This window comes from Hyperolius riggenbachi, chromosome 6 (assembly GCF_040937935.1).
Source record: "Hyperolius riggenbachi isolate aHypRig1 chromosome 6, aHypRig1.pri, whole genome shotgun sequence".
In the NCBI taxonomy this organism is placed as follows: domain Eukaryota; kingdom Metazoa; phylum Chordata; class Amphibia; order Anura; family Hyperoliidae; genus Hyperolius; species Hyperolius riggenbachi.
Genome location: NC_090651.1, coordinates 89552747 through 89572140, shown reverse-complemented (window position 1 = coordinate 89572140; position 19394 = coordinate 89552747). Strand labels below are relative to the sequence as shown.

At 43.9% G+C, this 19394-nt stretch overlaps 1 long non-coding RNA gene across 1 annotated transcript; it reads left to right on the top strand.

Annotated features, from left to right (window-relative positions):
- Positions 1-408: 408 nt before the first annotated feature.
- LOC137522479 (uncharacterized) lies at positions 409-18670 on the top strand. The gene is made up of 3 exons (XR_011022306.1): positions 409-828; positions 7264-7346; positions 18408-18670. It is a non-coding gene; the product is annotated as an uncharacterized lncRNA (long non-coding RNA).
- The last annotated feature ends 724 nt before the right edge of the window (positions 18671-19394 follow it).

The window sequence follows — 19394 nt, the reverse complement described above, 5'->3', positions numbered from 1 at the left end:
CACTGCAGCTTCTAAAAAGCATTATCATTCTATAGCATCCACTGGTGATAGACTGACCTCCTCACACCATCTCACACTAAATTGATACTTGGCGTTTGGCATGTTGAATACCTGATGCCAACCTAGACGGGATGACTTTCAGGTGACCTTGTTATTTGCTTCTCGTTCTGTACTACTCTTTGCTCTCAAATTCTGCTGCTATCTTGTCTTTCCTTTTTTTTGGTGTATGTTACTTCTCCCTGTGAGGGTCCCAGGACCCCTCTAGCCATTTTTCCTCCTGCTGCTGTCTCATGCTGTGGTGCTCACTCACTGCTTTGATGCACCCACCTTCTGGGTTGCCACAGCAACGGCCTTCATTCTACTAGTCTACCACATGGAGAAGTTGCAAGTTGCTCCCCTAGCACACCAGTCTGTTTTTCTCAGTCAATCTATATGAGGGAGAGGCTAGGAAGGAAGAGAGGGGGTTGAGTACACAAAGTAGAGCTAACACAAAGAAAGGGAGGGTCAGGACACAAAGGATCCAAAAAAACCTCTTAAGATGAATGAACAGATTGAGATAGAGTTGCATAAGCATGCAGTACAATTGTTAAACAAAGTTTACACAGCGAAAATCTGATTGTAAGCCCGTGGGACCAGACCTGCTGTTTAAGCTCTGATGACTACGTTGCTTTTGTTCTGAATATTTGCTGAATGTAAATTTTCTGCATTTGCATATAGTTTTACAAGGCAGACTCCTCTGTGCATAGCGTATGATCTGCAGGGTGGATCAGAGATAAAAATAGATATGGACTACACTGTGATATACTACAAAGCATACAGAATGATGGCGTAAGAAAAATCACAGGCACATTGCATTGATTATATTTCTGGAAAATCATTTTTAGAGTATATTATTTATTATTTTTCTCTTGTGTTTTGAGAATGAATTGTTGAAGTTTAAGGTTTTTTTCGATATCTTTTTCATACAAGCCCAATGGGGGTATCCATTGTGTAAGTGACAAATACCACCATGGTCTAATTCACACAAATATAAATTACAGATTTATACTTTTTCTGCCCCAGGGCCAACTTTCTTGCTGCTCCATATCCACGTGCAACAGTGCCCCCCCCATCTCTTCTGTGTGTAACATCCATGCAGTAGTCTCTGTCTTTAATGTATAGCTCCCTGTCCTCTTCCATATGTTGATTCCCATTTGCAGCCTCCCTTTCCATTTGCAGGTACCTTGACCAGCAGCCAACCAAGGCCTGGACCTTTGTAGCCTCTCCAAAAATCTGAACCTGGTGACAAGTGTTCGCATCAATGGTCCCCCGTCATAGCATACTTTTTTTTTCATTCAAGTGTTCGCTTCAGTTTTCTACTATGTTGTAAACATGAAGCTTAAAAAGTGAACCTCCAGACTAAAAATCTACTCAGCAGCACTGAAGAGGCTTGGTGTTTCTTTAACAGTTTCACAGCATCAAAACTTTGTTTTTCTCACCCAAGCCTCATTTTTAGCTGCACAGAAAAAAACTGCCTGGGAATTTTTTCCCCTGATGCTGTGCAAAAGCATGATGGGATTTCTGATGTTGTTGTTCTCCTTCTGCTGTTTTGTTTTGTTTGTTTTTTATTTTGAATTTGAGATTTGAAGCCTAGCGTGCGCACAGCTGGGAGGGGCGATGAGGACACAAGACAGTTGGAACTGAGTCTCATGCTCCCTGTCACCTCCTTTCAACCAAAAAGATGGCTGCCCCATGAAAAAGATAGCTGCCCCCACAAAATCACAAACATTTACCTGTTCTTTTAAAACAGGGTGGGTAAGAGATTATATTACCTATCTATTTAATTAACACAACTAATGTAACTTAATGACAGTATGTTTGTTTAGGCTGAAGTTCCCCTTTGATAAACATCACTACCAAATGAGTAAAGTGAACTGAAGTGTCCCGGACTGTCCCATTGACTGCTGTGGCACTCATATTTATTTTATGCTAGTAAAGTAGTGCTTACTCAATGGAAAAAAAGACAGGAAATGAGTGCAGTGATGCTCATGTAAATGAGTATCAATGCAGGACTTCAGGGAAATTCTTCTGCTTAAAGTTCAGATCCACTGAAATAAGAAATCCTCCAGCACATTACCCGCCTCTATGATTAGAGTGTCCTCACTCGTCCTGTAATGAGAGATGGCACTTCAGTCATAAAGACAGAGATGCGTGGAAACCACAGATCGCCAATGGAGCCTGGAGAGGTGAGCCAATTCTCTTATGCTCTTCTACCACTATGGTGCAACTTAGAGAGCCCACTGTGGATGCCTGCCCTGTAACAGCCATTGACTCCAAGCCCCTCATGGCAATGGGCCTCATGGCAGCGACTATGGCTGCTATGGTGATCCCTACACCACTGCGCTGCCTCACTGCCATTAAAGAGACCCTGTAACAAAAAAAAAAGTTCCCCTGGGGAGTCCTCACCTCGGGAGGGGGAAGCCTCAGGGTCCCAATGAGGCTTCCCCCTCCCCTGTAGCTGCAGGCAGTCCAGTGCTGGCTCCCCCGAAGTGTCCCGGAATCCTCCCTTCACAAGGCTGACAAGCGCTGATAAGCGCTGATTTATTTACCTTTCCTGGCTCCAGCAGGGGTAATGTTGCGGTTTTCCGCACGGAGATAGGCAAAAATAGCCGATCTCCACCGGATCCGCTCTACTGCGCAGGCGCAGGAGACTTGCACCTGCGCAGTAGAGCGGCCTGACATCGATCGGCTATTTCCGCATATCTCCGAGGTGAAGAGCCGATACTGCGCCTGCGCTGGAGCTGGGAAGGTAAATATTTACATCCCGCTGTTCGGGGAGCTTTATCTCCACCGCTGTGGGACCGAGGAGGACGGGGGAAGCCTCAATAGGATCCGGAGGCTTCCCCCACCCCAGGTGAGTACCCCCAGGGGAGGTTTCTCTCAGTTTTTTTAAGGTTAACATAATATATTTGAATGGAAAAACGCAGCTCAAATTTGGAGTGCTGAATTGCTGTTGTTTACAATAAGAAGAGAAAAACAAAGCAGAATTTTAAGGAGTGATGGAGCCTGTCACTTTGGTCCTCTGCAGCTGGGGGGTAGCAATAGCCATAGTAGCTGCTTTGGGGCCCTGGAGCATACGGGGCCCAGATGGTACTTAATGTATTCACCATTAACTTTCTTGTGTTTCTCCACCCTCTGACTTTCTCTCAGTGTTTATGAACTATGAGCAGTGTTGATTGTATGAGATTGCAAATTACCCAATTAAAGAGGCACTACAGCGAAAAACTGGAAAAATTTAAAATATGTGCAAACATATACAAATAAGAAGTACATTTTTCCAGAGTAAAATGAGCCATAAATTACTTTTCTCCTATGTTGCTGTCACTCACGGTAGGCAGTAGAAATCTGACAGAATAGACAGGTTTTGGACTAGTCCATCTCTTCATAGGGGATTCTCAGCAAGGCTTTTATTCTTTATAAAGATATTCCTGAAAAAGGATTTAAACAATGATGCTGGACAGCTTCCCTGCTCACTACACAGTTTTTTGGCAGTTGGACAGAGCAACTGCCATTCACTAAGTGCTTTTGAAAATAAATATATCCCTTAGAATCCCCTATAAAGAGATGGACTAGTCCAAAACCTGTCACTTCTCTCAGATTTCTACTAACTACTGTAAGTGACAGCAACATAGGAGAAAAGTAATTTATGGCTCATTTTACTCTGGAAAAATGTACTTCTTATCTGTATATGTTTGCACATTTTTAAATTTTACAGTTTTTCGCTGTAGTGCCCCTTTAAGGGCTGGTGCACACCAGAGTGGTTCTGGAGCGTTTTTTAAAACGCTTGCAGGGGGAAAACCGCTTGGCTAATGAAAGTGAATGAGATGGTGCACACCAGAGCGGTTCATTTTTTTCCACAAACGCAAACTAGGGGGCTGCAGCATTTTTTAGATTTCTGAGGCGTTTCTGCCTCAATGCTAAAGTATAGGAAAGTGGAAAACTGCTCTGAAAAACGCTAGATCAGAGTGATTTTCCAGGCATTTTTGTTACAGAAGCTGTTCAGTAACAGCTTTACTGTAACAATATATGACATCTGCTACACAAAAACGCTTCAAAAAACGCTAGGCATGTGTAGAGGTTTTTGGTGTGCAATGGGCCTAACTCATATAAGGTAGGGGCAGGTGGCATTACTACATCTGAGGATCCCTTGAAAGTTTTGCTTGTGGGTCACATGATCTTCCAACTATGCCACTGCTCTGTCTGCAGTGACTTCATCTGTGTGGTATGAAAAATCCCTTATTAACCCCTGAGTACTGCAGTGCCAGTCCAGCTTTGGGAGCTTTCATAAGGTGGTCAGTGGAGGCCAAGACCTCTCAGACCGCATTCATTTCTCAACCGTATTACATAGTATTCTAACATGATGTATCAAACTGAAGCTGAAAGAACATTACCCTTTTGGCCTTTCATAGGTTATTGATCAGTAAGGGTCAGCCAGCAGCGGACTGGCCTGGACAGTACTTTGTAGAAAACAACTGCAGTGTCTAATGAAAACAGCTACTTCCAATAATAGGCTATTGGTTTTCAGCCTGACCACACAGAAATGAGAATTGTCCCGCTTCTGCGGCTGGATTTACGCTATAGTTGTGTGACCATCTGTAAAGTGCATAAATATTCATAAAAAAAAGAATTGATTTTTTTCTCTTGCAATTGAATATCAAAGCACTGCAGCGGTTTTATGACATGCTAATCTGATTGAGGCTGGAATATTTAAACGCCTGAATTTTACAGTGTGACGCCAAACAGCCTCATCATCACTCTGTTTACACACAATCGATGAGTGTTAATTGATATTATTCTGACCGTACCACCTAAGCCACATTACTATGTATAGCAAGCACAATCTTGTTGCCAGCATTTTCATGTTGTCATGGCGATGTGCTTATAAACATTTTGAGACATTTTTGTGACCCTTGGGGATCAAGCCCTATTTCATTATACCCGAATGAATAAGACTTTTATTGACTTCTATAGCCTTGTTATTTTTTATGTTATTATACTTTTTCAGCAGCCAGCAAGTGAAGCAGTGTTCAGATTCATTGTTAACAGGTCAGGTGTTTTAGGAGGATTTCTAAAAAAAATCCTCTTACTTTAAATGGAAACTCATGATTTCCTTATCCCTCTTTGCTCTAAAAGATTATTTACCTCATAAAATCTACTACCACAAAAAAATTGTAGCTGGACAGCATTCAAACAGTAAGGGCCCTTTTCCATTCGTAAAGTGATGCGAATGCGGCTACCTAGCCGCATCGCATCACTTCCTCTGCTGGCTGCTTCACTTCCTCGGAAGTGAATTGAGGAGATGGGAAGCAGGTGCAGGCAGATACGGCCGTGCGAGAATCTGCAGCATGCTTCAGGTTGACTCGCTCCGCACAACATGCATGCAATGGAAACTATTCCATTGCTGTGCACGTGTTTCAGGACACCCGCGTTGCGATGCCGCTATGTAGCCGCATCGCACCACGTCTAATGGAAACAGGTCCTTAAAGGGGTTCTGTGCATTGTTCCTATAAACAAAAAACGCCACTTACCTGGTGCTTCTCCCGGTCCCCTGCAGCTGAAATGTCCCACGCCGTCCTCCTCCAATACTCCAATTCCCCGCCGGTCCCGTTGTAGTATTTGTTTAACAAGACGAATAAAGCTCGCTCCCGCGCACTTCATTGGGAGCTTACTGCACAGGCGATGTACGAAGTTTTCTTGTACTGTGTCTGCGCAGTAAGCTCCCGATGACTCGCGCAGGAGCGAGTGCGCGTACGGCCATAGCCACGCAGCGGCTGTCTAATCAGGCGGCTGATTAGACCGGGAGCGGCGGCAGGGAACGGAGGATCGGAGGAGCTCCAGGGGCTGGTAGAAGCCCCAGGTAAGTGGCGGTTTTTGTTTATAGGAATGGTGCACAGAACTCCTTTAAAGAGACACTGAAGCGAAAAAAAAATATATGATATAGTGAATTGGTTGTGTACTATGAATAATTACTAGAAGATTAGCAGCAAAGAAAATAATCTCATACTTTCATTTTCAGGTATATAGTGTTTTTTCTAACATTGCATCATTCTATAATATGTGCAGATTACACAACACTCAGCATTCAAAATGAGTCTTTCAGAGCAGTCTGTGAAGTAATGACCTCTCCTCTAGCAGAGAAAAAGTAAATAGTCCAGGAACAGTTGAGATAATAAAAGTCAGATAACAGCCCTCTCCATGACTAACTTAGGCCCAGTGCACACCAAAACCGCTAGCAGATCCGCAATACGCTAGCGGTTTTGGGAGCTTATTTCAGAGCGATTCTAGGTATGTTTAGAGAGGTTTTCTGAGGGCCCTTTCACACCAGAGGGATTTTTCGGCGTTTTAACGCCACAGCCGAAGTTGGCGTTTTGCTAGGTAAAAGAAAGTCCATAGACTTTCATTTTACCTTTCACATCTAACTCGGCGTTTTGGAGCGTTGCGTTTCAACACTCCCAGGAGCTTTTTCAGGGCTGTTTACAGCCGAAGTTGGCTGTTGGCGTTTCAATGATAGTCAATGGAAAACGCCAACTTAAGCGTTTTCAAAGCTTTTTACAGCTATCTTGTTCACTTATTTTTATAGAAGAAAAAAAAAAGGACGTTTTCATATGGGCTGTAAAACTCTTTCAAAAGGCTTTGAAAACGCTTTGAAAACGCTATGTATTGGCGTTAAGCAAAAGGCTGACTTTCAGCCTTTTCTACCGCAGCCTCTAGTGTGAAAGAGCCCTAAACATACCTAGCGGATTTGGGTGCGTTTTTGTGTAGCAGATTACACATATTGTTACAGTAAAAGCTGTTACTGAACAGCTTCTGTAACAAAAATGCCTGGCAAACCGCTCTGAAGTAGCGTTTTTCAGAGCGGTTTGCGTTTTTCCTATACTTTACATTGAGGACAAAACGCTTCCGAAATCCGCAAACGTGCAGCAGGAGGCGCGTTTGCGGCTTGGCAAAAACCTCAAACCGCCGGTGTGCACCATCCCATTGCAATACATTAGCCAAGCGTGTTTCCAGGCGGATGCGGCCGGCGGATCGCTCCAAAAACCGCTCGGTGTGCACTAGGCCTTAGTCGGAGAGCTTAATGGCTTGTTTGCATAGAGATAACAACTGGAGTTTCTCAACTCTTCCTGTACTGGAAACAATTACACTGATGTATCTGATCTTAATGTTTTATTTCTTAGCTGTGCTACACATACAAATCATAATATCATCATTTTTTTTTCGCTTCAGTGTCTCTTTAAACACAGCACTTTGTTCTTCGGCGAAAAGCTCCTTGATTCAGTGGGCAGCTTCTGGCTGGGTTGGAAGAGGTGGTAAGTTTATCTTTTGTTTACATTCCTTTGTCAGATACATTTAGTAAACATTAGCAAAGTGCAGAAACTGAGCTCTCTCTCTCTCTGCTCCTAGAATGTGTGCAGCTGAGAATTGTTCACTAGACAGATTTTAACATATAAATGCAGCAGGCAGCTATGCAATAAAATGCAATGACAGCTTTCAGAGCACATAAACTGTACTTTGTGAGTTTGTAGACAGACAAGATTATTAGTGCTCTAAAGCAAATATGATAACTGCATGGGTAATACAATGCAGGAAAACACATTTTTATTGAATGTTATGTTAGAGTTATATCCCACTTTTAAGGACAACTGTAGTGAGAAGAATATGGAGGTTGCCATATTTATTTCCTTTTAAACAATACCAGTTGCCTGGTAGCCCTGCTGATCTATTTGGCTGCAGTAGTGTCTGAACAGCACCAGAAACAAGCATGCAGCTAATTTTGTGAGATCTGACAATAATGTCAGAAACACCTGATCTGCATATGCTTGTTCAGAGTCTATGGCTAAAAGTATTAGAGGCAGAGGATCAGCAGGACTGCCAGGCAACTAGTATTGCTTAAAAGAAAATAAATATGGCAGCCTCCATATTCTTCTCACTACAGTTGTCCTTTAAAGTGAACCTGAGGTGAAAGGCTTATGGAGGCTGCCATATTTATTTCCTTTTAAAGAATACTAGTTGCCTGGCAGTCCTGTTGATCTCTTTGGCTGCAGTAGTGCCTGAATCACCCAACTGAAACAAGTATGCAGCTTGTCAGATTTTTGTCAGAAATATCTTATCTGCATGCTTGTTCAGGGTCTATGGCTGAAAGTTAAAAGCCTCTTACACACGCTTGGCTAAATTCAGCTGAGGTGGATGATAACAACCGTCTCAAACAATAATAAGGCGTGTGTATAGAGGCCCAACTGCCGATCCCACAACGATCCGTCCGGCAGATCAACTCACCCCCGCCCACGCCGCTCTCCCGCCCACACCGTGACGTCATGCATGCGCTTCTCCATCATCCCCCCCCCCCCCCCCTCGCATAGCAACATGGCATGTTGTCACCTTTATGGCAGACCAAGTAACAAACAAGTCCCCCAGTAACAGACAGCCATTTCCCACATGTAGAGGTGACAGCGCTGATAGAGCTTAAAGAAAATCTGTAACGAAGAAAACTCCCCTAGGGGGTACTCTACTCGGGTGGGGGAAGCCTCCGGATCCTATTGCGGCTTCCCCCGTCCTCATCGGTCCCACGGCGGCGGCAACGTAAATATTTACCATTTGGCTCCAGCACCGGCGCAGTATCCGCTACTTCCCACGGAGATAGGTGGAAATAGTAAGTCTCCTCCACCTGCGCAGTAGAGCGGACCCGACGGAGATCGGCTATTTCCGCCTATGTCCATCAGAAGAGCCGCAACAGCGCCCCCGCTGGAGCCTGGAAAGGTAAATATTGAACAGGCTGTCGGGTCTGTTGGGCCGCTGTTTGGAGGGCTCCAGAGAGACCCCCGTGGGACAGAGGAGGATGGGGGAAGCCTCATTAGGATCCGGAGGCTTTCCCCCACCCGAGGTGAGTACCCCCAAGGGGACGTTTTTGGTTTTACAGTGTCTCTTTAAAGAAGAACTCAAGTGAAAATAATGTAATTAAAAAAGTGCTTTATTTTTACAATAATTATGTATAAATGATTTAGGCAGTGTTTTCCCATTGTAAAATCTTTCCTCTCCATGATTTACATTCTGACATTTATCACATGGTGACATTTTTACTGCTGGCAGGTGATGTCAGTGGAAGGAGATGCTGTTTGCTTTTTTGTCAGTCGGAAACAGCTGTAAACACAATGCAACAAGGCTCCCACAGTATGATGTCAGAACCATGGTCCTGACATCACACTGTGAGAGGCAGTGGCGTAGCTATGGAGATACGGACCCAGATGCGAGTTTTACATTGGGTCCTCCAGCACTCTATACATAACACTTGATACGGCGCAGCAAAACCTGCCAAGGTCATCCACAGTATTAGAGGCGCAAGAAGGGGATGGAGAACAGTTTGGTAATGATTGTTACTATTCAAAGCATCTATAGAAGTGGTTATTTCCAGCACAGGACCAATATAAACAGCTAATACTTTGGTTGAGGAAGGGCCCCATGGGGACCCTCTGGCCCAAGGGCCCCGATGCAGTCGCTACCTTTGCAACCCCTATTGCTACGCCACTGGTGGGAGGCAGTGGTGTAGCTAAGAAGCTATGGGCCCCAGTGCAAGCTTAGCATTGGGGCCCCCCATGAATGCTATAAATAACAATTGATACAACACACCAAAACCAATCAACAACAACCACAGTGTCAGAGGTGCAAGAAGGGGATGGGAAACTGTGTGTTAATGATCACTACTATTCAAATCAACTATAGAAGTGAATATTATCAGCACAGGACCAATAAAGAGTTAATACTGTGTTTGAGGGGTGGGCCCTTCAGGGCCCCTCTAGCCCAAGGGCCCCGATGCAGTCGCTACCTCTGCACCCCCTATTGGTACACCACTGGTGGGAGGGGTTTCACCACAATATCAGCCATACAGAGCCCCCTGATGATCCGTTTTTTTAAAAAGAAAAGATTTCTCATGGGAAAGGGGGTATCAGCTACTGATTGGGATGAAGTTCAATTCTTGGTTACGGTTTCTCATTAACTTTCTCCGTGCAGTCCATCATCAAGGCTTCCGCTCTCTGAACTGACCAGCACTTTTCTCTGCCCCTCACATTAAGTGATCCTGGAGAGAAGAGCTGCTGCATGGTCCCAGTTAGATGCTTAAAGGAATACTGTAGGGGGGTCGGGGGAAAATGAGTTGAACTTACCTGGGGTTTCGAATGGTCCCCCGCAGACATACTGTGCCCGCACAGCCACTCACTGATGCTCCGGTTCACTTTTGGAATTTCAGACTTTAAAGTCTGAAAACCACTGCTCCTGCATTGCCATGTCCTTGCTACCACTGATGTCACCAGGAGCGTACTGCGCAGGGCCAGTATGGTCTGTGCCTGTGCAGTACGCTCCTGGTGACATCAGCGGGAGCGAGGACACAGCAACGCAGGCGCCGTGGTTTTCAGACTTTACAGTCTGAAATTCCAGAAGTGAACCGGAGGCTGGGCCGGAGCATCGATGAATGGCTGCGCGGGCACAGGATGTCTGCGGGGGACCATTAGAAGCCCCAGGTAAGTACAATTCATTTTCCCCCGACCCCCCTACAGTATTTCTTTAACCTCTAAAGAAGATAGGGGGAATCTATATAAAGAACATCTTAGATGCTATGGAACAGTGCCCCGTAAACGTTACCTCCAGAGAACCCCCTAGTGAATTGCAAATGGTGGTGTGAATAGTTTGGTCTGCTTTAGACAGATAATGGGTACAGTTCAGCCTACACGTCTCTGGTCTCATCTGCTAACTGTACAGAGGATCTGAGAAAACAACGAAACAATGTCTTCCAGAGGTGCTGCTGAAACACAAATACTTTCTAATCCTGTCTGTCCTTTCATTCCGCTATTGATTTGTTCTTTTCCTACAGCGCACTACATTAACAAATCCTATTTGTTTCCAGATTACTTTATGTTTAGGAGCACAGCCTCGATAATTCTTACAACTTCAAAAGTTCTGAAATCTACAGCTTTGCGGTTAGCAGAGGAAATTAATAGTAAATATGAGCAATGTTTTCTAAAAGTCTACTGTAGATTTCTGATTGAGCGTAGACAGCTAATTTTATATATTGTCAGAATCAGTAGCTTCCGTCTTCATTGCACAGCAGTGATGGTCAATGAGATTAGGGATGGTCGGAAATGCCCATTTCTGATTGCATAGCAATCCTGTTTTCTGCCAGTGCCAATTACCAATTCTGCAGATTTCAAATTTCCGTTTCCGAATTCCGTTTTCCAAGAAGTCTTTTTTTGTGGTCATTTTTTTGCATTCTCTAATTCGCCAAATACTTCCTAGTTGACTCAAGAGTATTGGACCAGTCACAGAATGCATAATTTACCGTGGTAATCGGAATACCATGGAAATGCTCTGTAGTATCCAAGTCTTGTGATTGGTCTAAAATTACGGCGCGGCGGCACTTCCGGGTCTGCGGCTACACAGACGAATCTCATATGGGATTCGCAGCCTCTCGCACCATTTCGGATGCCAATGTCTGCCAAATCTCTAGCACGAGCGCACAATTTGCCTGTGGGGAAACTCTGCGGATTTGGCTCGGAAACTGCGCCAGTGGAAACGGGCCCTGAATGAACATCCCTGAATGAGATTCTATAAGTTCAGGCTTTGCATGCAAATGGTATGCATCTTGGAACTAAGCCTATTTAAATTGTCAGGATGTGCATTTGGTCCATTTCTAGGCCGCATAACATTTACATGCAAGAGAGGAGGGACCCAAATGAAGCCCCAGAAAAGGCCTCAGATAACTAAAGACAAAATGAATTGCTCGCCTTGCTTAACCTTGAAAAATATATCGATTAGGAATGCCCATTCCCCGGAATTGAAGTTTTTCGCATTTCCAATTAGAAATCGCATTTCCGCATCGGAATGCAGAGCAGAACGCAGAAATTTGCATGCAGAATGTGGATTTTTCGCTAACCGCTAAGAATAAATAAATAAACCATAAGAGAATGCATAGGACCGCAGAACGCAAAAAATGTTTTGCATTAACCGCCGCAGGGGATCACATGGCCCCGGGAGGATTTTTTAAAATAAAAAGTGTTGTATATTGTTAAGCTAGCACTTCGCTAGCTAACCATGTGCCCAACGTCCCTCCGGTCCCCACCGATCGTCGCCGTAATACGTACCCCCCAGGGATCCCGCGATGGTGCAGCCTCCCAATCAGCTCCAGAAATTTTCGAAACGGACTGTGGAATGTGACATTTTTCTCACATCTGAACGCAGAATTACGCAGAAATACGTAGTAGGAGGAACGTGGAAAGTGGTACCAGTAATCGGGATTGGTGGAAAATGGAATTTTGTCGGAAGCGGAAATCTGCATTTCCGGCCATCCCTAACAGACGCCTGCATCGGGTTGGGCACCGGCGGGTTACCTGAAATGCAGGCGGGTTTGGGTACCCATTTTGATTTAATCGGGTTGTGGGTCGGGTGCAGGTAGCGGTTCTGTGAATGCGGGCCGGGTGCGAGTACCAGATTCACCAGAAAGCGGGTTGTGGGTCGGGTGCGGCTAGCGGAGCTGCGGGTGCGGTTCTGGAAATTAGACCACCCCAGGCCTCTAAGATTCCCTAATATCTACAAATGAATTTTTTGCTAAGGTTTTCGTTTGCATTTTGTTTCCTACTTGAAACAGTCTGCACATGGCTACACTACTGCAAGTACTTTATAGGGAAAAACAGACATTTTTTCTTAGTGGTGCTTCAAAGAGATGGGATTGCAGGTTATCTTGGTACATTTTGCAAAACCAATAATAAAAGTCTCCTCTCCGAGCACAAAAGAGTCTGAAAAGTCAATGGCCAAAAGATTACTTAGGACAGAAAAAAAAGAGAATGCACCGTCAAGGTTCCACTTGCATTTTCACAGCTAAATTATATATTCTGAGCCGCAGTTTTATACCATGATCCATGAAGGAGAAAGCATTTCAGGGGCCGGTGATGCTGATGGAAGACAGAGAAATGATCACGGTGAAGAGTTTCGGCAACTAATAGAACAGATTGATGGAAAACTATCAGAAAAAGCCGTCACATTAGCAGCATTATGGCGTGCTCTGCATCACTTCTTTTAGAACACTTTCCCTGCTGTGATGGAATAAAATAACACACCAAAAGATGTTGCTTGAACACAAAGTTCATACAATTTTTTCAAACAGAACCCTAATTTTAAAGCAAACCTGAACTAGACCTTCTTCCACTGAACCAGAGCCATATTAACTGATAGGCAATACAGGCAGTAGCCGGGGGCACTGTAAGTTTTGAGGGGGCCCAATTTTAAGCACTTCCCCTCCCACGGGACGAATAACTTCTTCCCTGCAAAATGCCATAACTGCTTGCTGGGGCGTAGCTACTACGTCCCTCCCTGCCGCGTGGTCCTGCTTGCCCCCTCCTTCCCCCGATGCTGAGCGGATCGTTCAGAAACAGCCTTATCAGTCTGCCGACAGTGCGTACACATGCGCTACTGTCGCCTGAAAGTCCGCCCAGCGGGAGGGTCTGATGGACCCGTCGTTGGCGGCCATAGTGCGTGTGTACGCACCTTAAGTCCCTGTGTGAATGACTGTAGCCATCTATGAGTCAGCTCCGCCTTTCACAAAGATCGTCCAAGCGTTGCTTCCTGTTTGTGTATTAATAATAATAATAATCTGAACATTTATATAGCGCTTTTCTCCTGTCGGACTCAAAGAGCTCAAGAGCTGCAGCCACTGGGATGCGCTCAAGAGTCCACCCTGCAGTGTTAGGAAGTTTTGCCTTGAACTCCCATACTGAATAGGTACTTGACCTAGCCAGGATTCAAACCATGGTCTCCCATGTCAAAGGCAGAGCCCTTAACCAGTACACTATCCAGCCAGTACTGGATAGTGTACTTTAATACTATGCATGCGGAAGACAGCTATGACTCGGACCAAGCTACTAGGATCTTGTGGCCAAATAGTAAAATTACAGTCACATTTTTTTTCAATAAAGGACATATTTTTACCTTATTTTTCATTTGTTTACATTTAAAATTAACCCCTGACCTCTCACACTCCCCATAAGCTACCAAAACTTTTTTTTTAAACAAATTACAAATTAAAAAAAAATTCATAAATAGTTTCCTTAGGGACTGAACTTTTTTTTTAATGTGTATGTAAAGAGGGTATATTACTGTTACTTTATAAAGTATGGGCTTGTAATTAGGGATGGACCCAAAACTGAAAAAACACACCTTTATTTCCAAATAAAATATTGGCGCCATACATTGTACTAGGGAAATAATTGCAATAATTGGGACAAATGGGGAAATAAAATATGTGGGTTTTAATAATGGTAGCATGTATTATTTTAAAACTATAATGGCTAAAAACAGAAATAATACATTTTTTTCAATTTTTTTTTATTATTCCCATTAAAATGCAGTTAGAATAAAATAGTTCTTAGCAAAAATACCCCCCAAAGAAAGCCTAATTGGTGGCACCCCCCCCCCCCCTAAGATATAGATTGTTTTGTTGTGATATGTAGTAATAAAGTTACAGGCAAATTAATGGAAGGAGCGCCATGGAATTGAATTTTCCGTATTTCTCAGAAAACGCAAAAAATGGAACTCGGAAATCTGATTTAGGCAATTCAGTAATTTTAGCCCAATCACAGAACTCTGAAGCATTGGACCAATTGGAGAATGCAGAATTTTTCAGCAAAATTTGGATTACTGCAGTAATTTTAGACCAATCAAAAAACTCTGATACTACTGTGTATTCCTTGATTCTTGTGATTGGTCTAAAACTTCCATGGTATTCCAATTACCGCATTAAAGTATGCATTCTCTGATTGGTTAAAAAACTTCTGAGTCATCTTGGAAGTATTTATCAGAGAATGCAAAAAATAGCAAAAAAGACTTCTGGAAAGCCAACAAAATGGAAACCAGAAACTGGAAAATCGGAAATTTGTCATTCAGTATTGGCGGGAATCCAAATTTCCACGGAATCAGAAATTGGTGGCAAAGTCCACAGAATGGTGGATTTTTCTAATCAATTTTTATGATAATTGAATGGTGTGTGGTAGATTGTCAATTTATTAATATTTACACCCAGGCAATTTTCTCAGAGTTTCCAATCATTTTTATCATCATTTATCAAAATGGATTGCTGTTCTTGAATTGAACAGATATTTAAAAAAATGTATGGTGTGTGGCCAGCTTAAGAAATCCTTGAGTCTAATAAGATGCATTACTAGTACTGAGGGGTCAGCCCCCTATTGCAGGGCAGAGAATAATGCCCCAACTTCTTACCCTCTCTCCCCTATTGGAGCTCCATCTGTAGCCTCTGATTGCAGCTGTACATTCTCCTCTCATTAAAGTGGACCTGAACTCTTGCTCAGGACAGAAGGAAAACAGGGAGAAATACACCCTGTATGTATTTAGAGAGTTTACCATGTCTAATTCCCCCTTATCTGTGACTAAGCACAAGTTGTAATTTCATCCCTCTGCTGTGTCAGCTGGCTACCTCGGCAGAGCAGCTAATTTGTAAACACAGGATTTTAACTCTACGTCTGCTTTCATGAAAGCAAGAGGTAAACACACTGCAGATTTATTGCAGTTTTTGCGTCAGCTGTAACAATGAAATATTTTTCTTTAAAGAGAACCCGAGGTGTGTTTAAAGAATGTTATCTGCATACAGAGGCTGGATCTGCCTACACAGCCCAGCCTCTGTTGCTATCCCAAACCCCCCTAAGGTCCCCCTGCACTCTGCAATCCCTCATAAATCACAGCCATGCTGTGAGGCTGTGTTTACATCTGTAGTGTCAGTCTCAGCTGCTCCCCTGCCTCCTGCATAGCTCCGGTCCCTGCCCCCGTCCCTTCCCTCCAATCAGCAGAGAGGGAAGTGATGCAGGCGGGGACCGGAGTTCTGCAGGAGGCGGGGAGAGCAACAGACTGACACTATAGAGATAAACACAGCCAGCTCTGACAAGCTGTTTGTCAGCAGCGTGGCTGTGATTTATGAGGAATTGCAGAGTGCAGGGGGGCCTTAGGGGGGTTTGGGATAGCAACAGAGGCTGGGCTGTATAGGCAGATCCAGCCTTTGTATGCAGATAATATTCTTCAAACCCACCTCGGGTTCTCTTTAAAGGTTGTTATGCTGTTGCATATCTTTTAGAGTAGAGAGGAAGTTCTGAGTTTAGGTCTACTTGAGTCTTCTATCTACACTCTCTAATATCACAGAAGCAGTGACCACAAAACATGGAGTCTCAAGAAGACTGGAGCTACTACCCTCTTTCCCTGAAATTAAGCCATCCCCTGAAAGTAAGCCCTAGCAGGAATTTCGAGCATGCTCAGAATATAAGCTCTACCCCGAAAGTAAGCCCTAGCTGCAGTAAGGGGAAAAAGTATGGTAACTTGTGTTTCTACTCAACCCGATGGTCAGAACTAATGCGGTATCGATTCCCGCTCGTCCCTGCGGGCGCTGCTAATCAGCCGCTTGTTTCTTCCCATTGTTCTCTCCGCCGATATCGAGCGCAGTATCGATCCGGCGGGGTATCGGACAGGTTGGATCTTATCAATCGAGCCATCAGTGGCTCGATTATCTGACCGTGTATGCCCAGCATAAGGCTCCGTCACTGGGCCAATCACTGCACTCACTGCTACTCAGCGAGTGCAGTGATTGGCCCAATAAAAGAGCCATGGTCCCACCTACGAGAACATTGGCTCTAGTAGAAAAACAAGTTACCAAACTTCTTCCCCATAGGCTGAAGATCGGGGACACAGCAGCATGGAGCTGGGGGGAAGAAGATGATTAGGGTGACATTGCAGGACACGGGGGACAGCGGGACATGGAGATAGGGGGACATTGGAGGACACAGCAGGCACCAGGAGGACATAGGGTTACATGGCACACAGGAGTTTAGGGGATAGAGAGGAGGACACAGCTACAGAGGGGACACCAGAAGGACACTAAAGGTTTGTGGGAGACACAGGGGCACACAAGGTGGATACAGCAGAGGAAGAGTTGGCACAGTGGGGAAGGCAGGAGGACCCACAGCACAGGAACTTGTGTGTTCATAGAAATATAAGACATCCACTGAAAATAAGCCCTAGCACAACATTTGAAGCAAAAAGTAATAATTATTTTTGGGAAAACATGGTAAGAGGGTGATGAATGCAGGAGAATAATGACTGCAGTGTGCGAAGACAGATAGGTGTACAATACCTGAAATACAAGGTGTACAATACGGAAATGCAGATTTCCGAATCCGTAGAAATTCCTATTTACGTCAATGGTGATTACTGATTTCCAATTTGCGTTTGCTGATTTCCAAGTAGTATTTTTTGTTTTTCCTTTTTTGCATTCTCTAATTGGCCAAATACTTCTGAATTGACTCTGCATTCCCTGACTGTCTTGGCACCCGGTTGCAGCTAATAAACATTATACTTAATAGTAGGGCCCCAAATTGTCTGCTTCCGTTTATAAATGGATGGTCCCGGAGGTGGGGGTGAAGTAAGATAGGGGCATGTGTATATTTTACTATCGATAATTACAGGATATTGGGGGAGCCCACTCATTGTGCTTAGCCCATACACATTATATACAGGTTTGAGTGAAGTGTCATTTCTTGTTGAGCATTGCTGCAGGGTGCAGTGGCAGCCCGGATATACAGCGGCTATTTCAGCTTATCTTGTTCCTGACTATATAATGAACCCAGAGGCAAGGATAGGATGGCCTCAAGGTAAGTCCGCTCCAAATGGTTATCTGCTGTCGCGTATGTCCAAATGCATATGCTGTCATTGTTAAAAAACATCATTGGCAAAGCATTTTAGCATCCCATACGCCCAGGGCCGGATTTGTACTTTTTACCGCCCTAGGCCGACTTTACCGTCTGTATGTGCGTTATCTCTGTGTGCCCCAATGAGAATTCCCTTACTTCCCATCTTTGGTTTCACAGACAATAGCTATTTTAGTAATATGCATATAGATTAAAAGTTATGTTTTCCTTAAGAACTTTTATGTTATGCTTGCCATTTCATTAATGATGGACCCAGTTAGGCTGATGTGTACCTGCAGCATAGAGCTTACAGGTCTTGCTGGAATGACACAAGTACAGCACACAGAGTTCAAAGGTTAAAGCTGTCCTTGTAGATAGGGATGGCTGCATAGGACAGCTTTACTGCCCCTCAATGAGCCGCCCCTATATTTCTAGTGCCCTAGGCCATGGCCTATGTGGCCTTGCCAGAAATCCGGCTCTGCATACGCCTGCAGACATGTTGAACCAATAGGTCTGTGTTTAATTTATTTTAGAGACACTTTGTTGGGATTTAAACTTGAGTATGATTTCTGATAGCCATGTCTGATCTCTCCTGCAGAGATTTTAGCCTTTGTTGCTAAAAACAAATGTTTGTCTGGCTTCTTACAGGCAGGTATTTTTTGGCTTGGCAAAGCTGCGTGTTCTGTACTGTGGAGACGGGAGGCGAAGGAAAAGCAGGAGGCTTCCTAATGTGGGCAAGTGCAAACCTTTTGGATGAAAAAAAAATCAGTTTGGCTTGCTTCCTATTCACCCAAGTTATCTCAGGCACACAAGACAGGAGATATATGACCAGTTATTAGACTGTCGCCCTAAATAATCCCCAATGCTTGTTTTCCCCCAAAGAAAACTTTATTGTCTGTACAGCCCTCAGCTCTGACTTCCATTTTCTGATATGCCAAAAATAAACGTTCTTTATTGTTCACAGAACTTCTCATAAATGACTTATTTAACACCTAATTGATAGAAATAACCTTTCTGAAACTCAGAATCCTTTCTCTGCTCTAAAAGATTGATCACATCATAGAGCAGGCATGGGAAAACTTGGCCCTCCAGCTATTAAGGAACTACAAATCCCACAATGCATTTGCCTTTATGAGTCATGACTGTGGCTGTCAGACTCCTGCAATGCATTGTGGGACTTGTAGTTTCTCAACAGCTGGAGGGCCAAGTTTGCCTATGCCTGGCATAGAGCCTACTGGGAGAAAAAAAAATGTAGCAGAACAGAATTCAAACAGTTGAGCAGCAACTTCTTCAGTGGGAGGCTTAACAACCTATGCTGAGGAAGTGATTACATTATATTTTGATTATTTTTCCTTATCAGCCACAGTTAGCAAACATTTCTGTCAGGAGAAAACTAACTTAAAATATCTAGTGCCAGCTACACATAATACAAATCTGTGGCAGATTTACCTGCCAGATCGATTTTTTCCAACATGTCTGATCTGAATATCGATCGATTTTTCCGAATGATTTCCATAAAATTGAATGGAAATTAATAGAAAAATCGATCAGAAAATCGAGCGATATTCAGATCGGACATGTTGGGAAAAAAACGATCTGGCAGGTAAATCTACCAGAATATTGTATTGTGTGTAC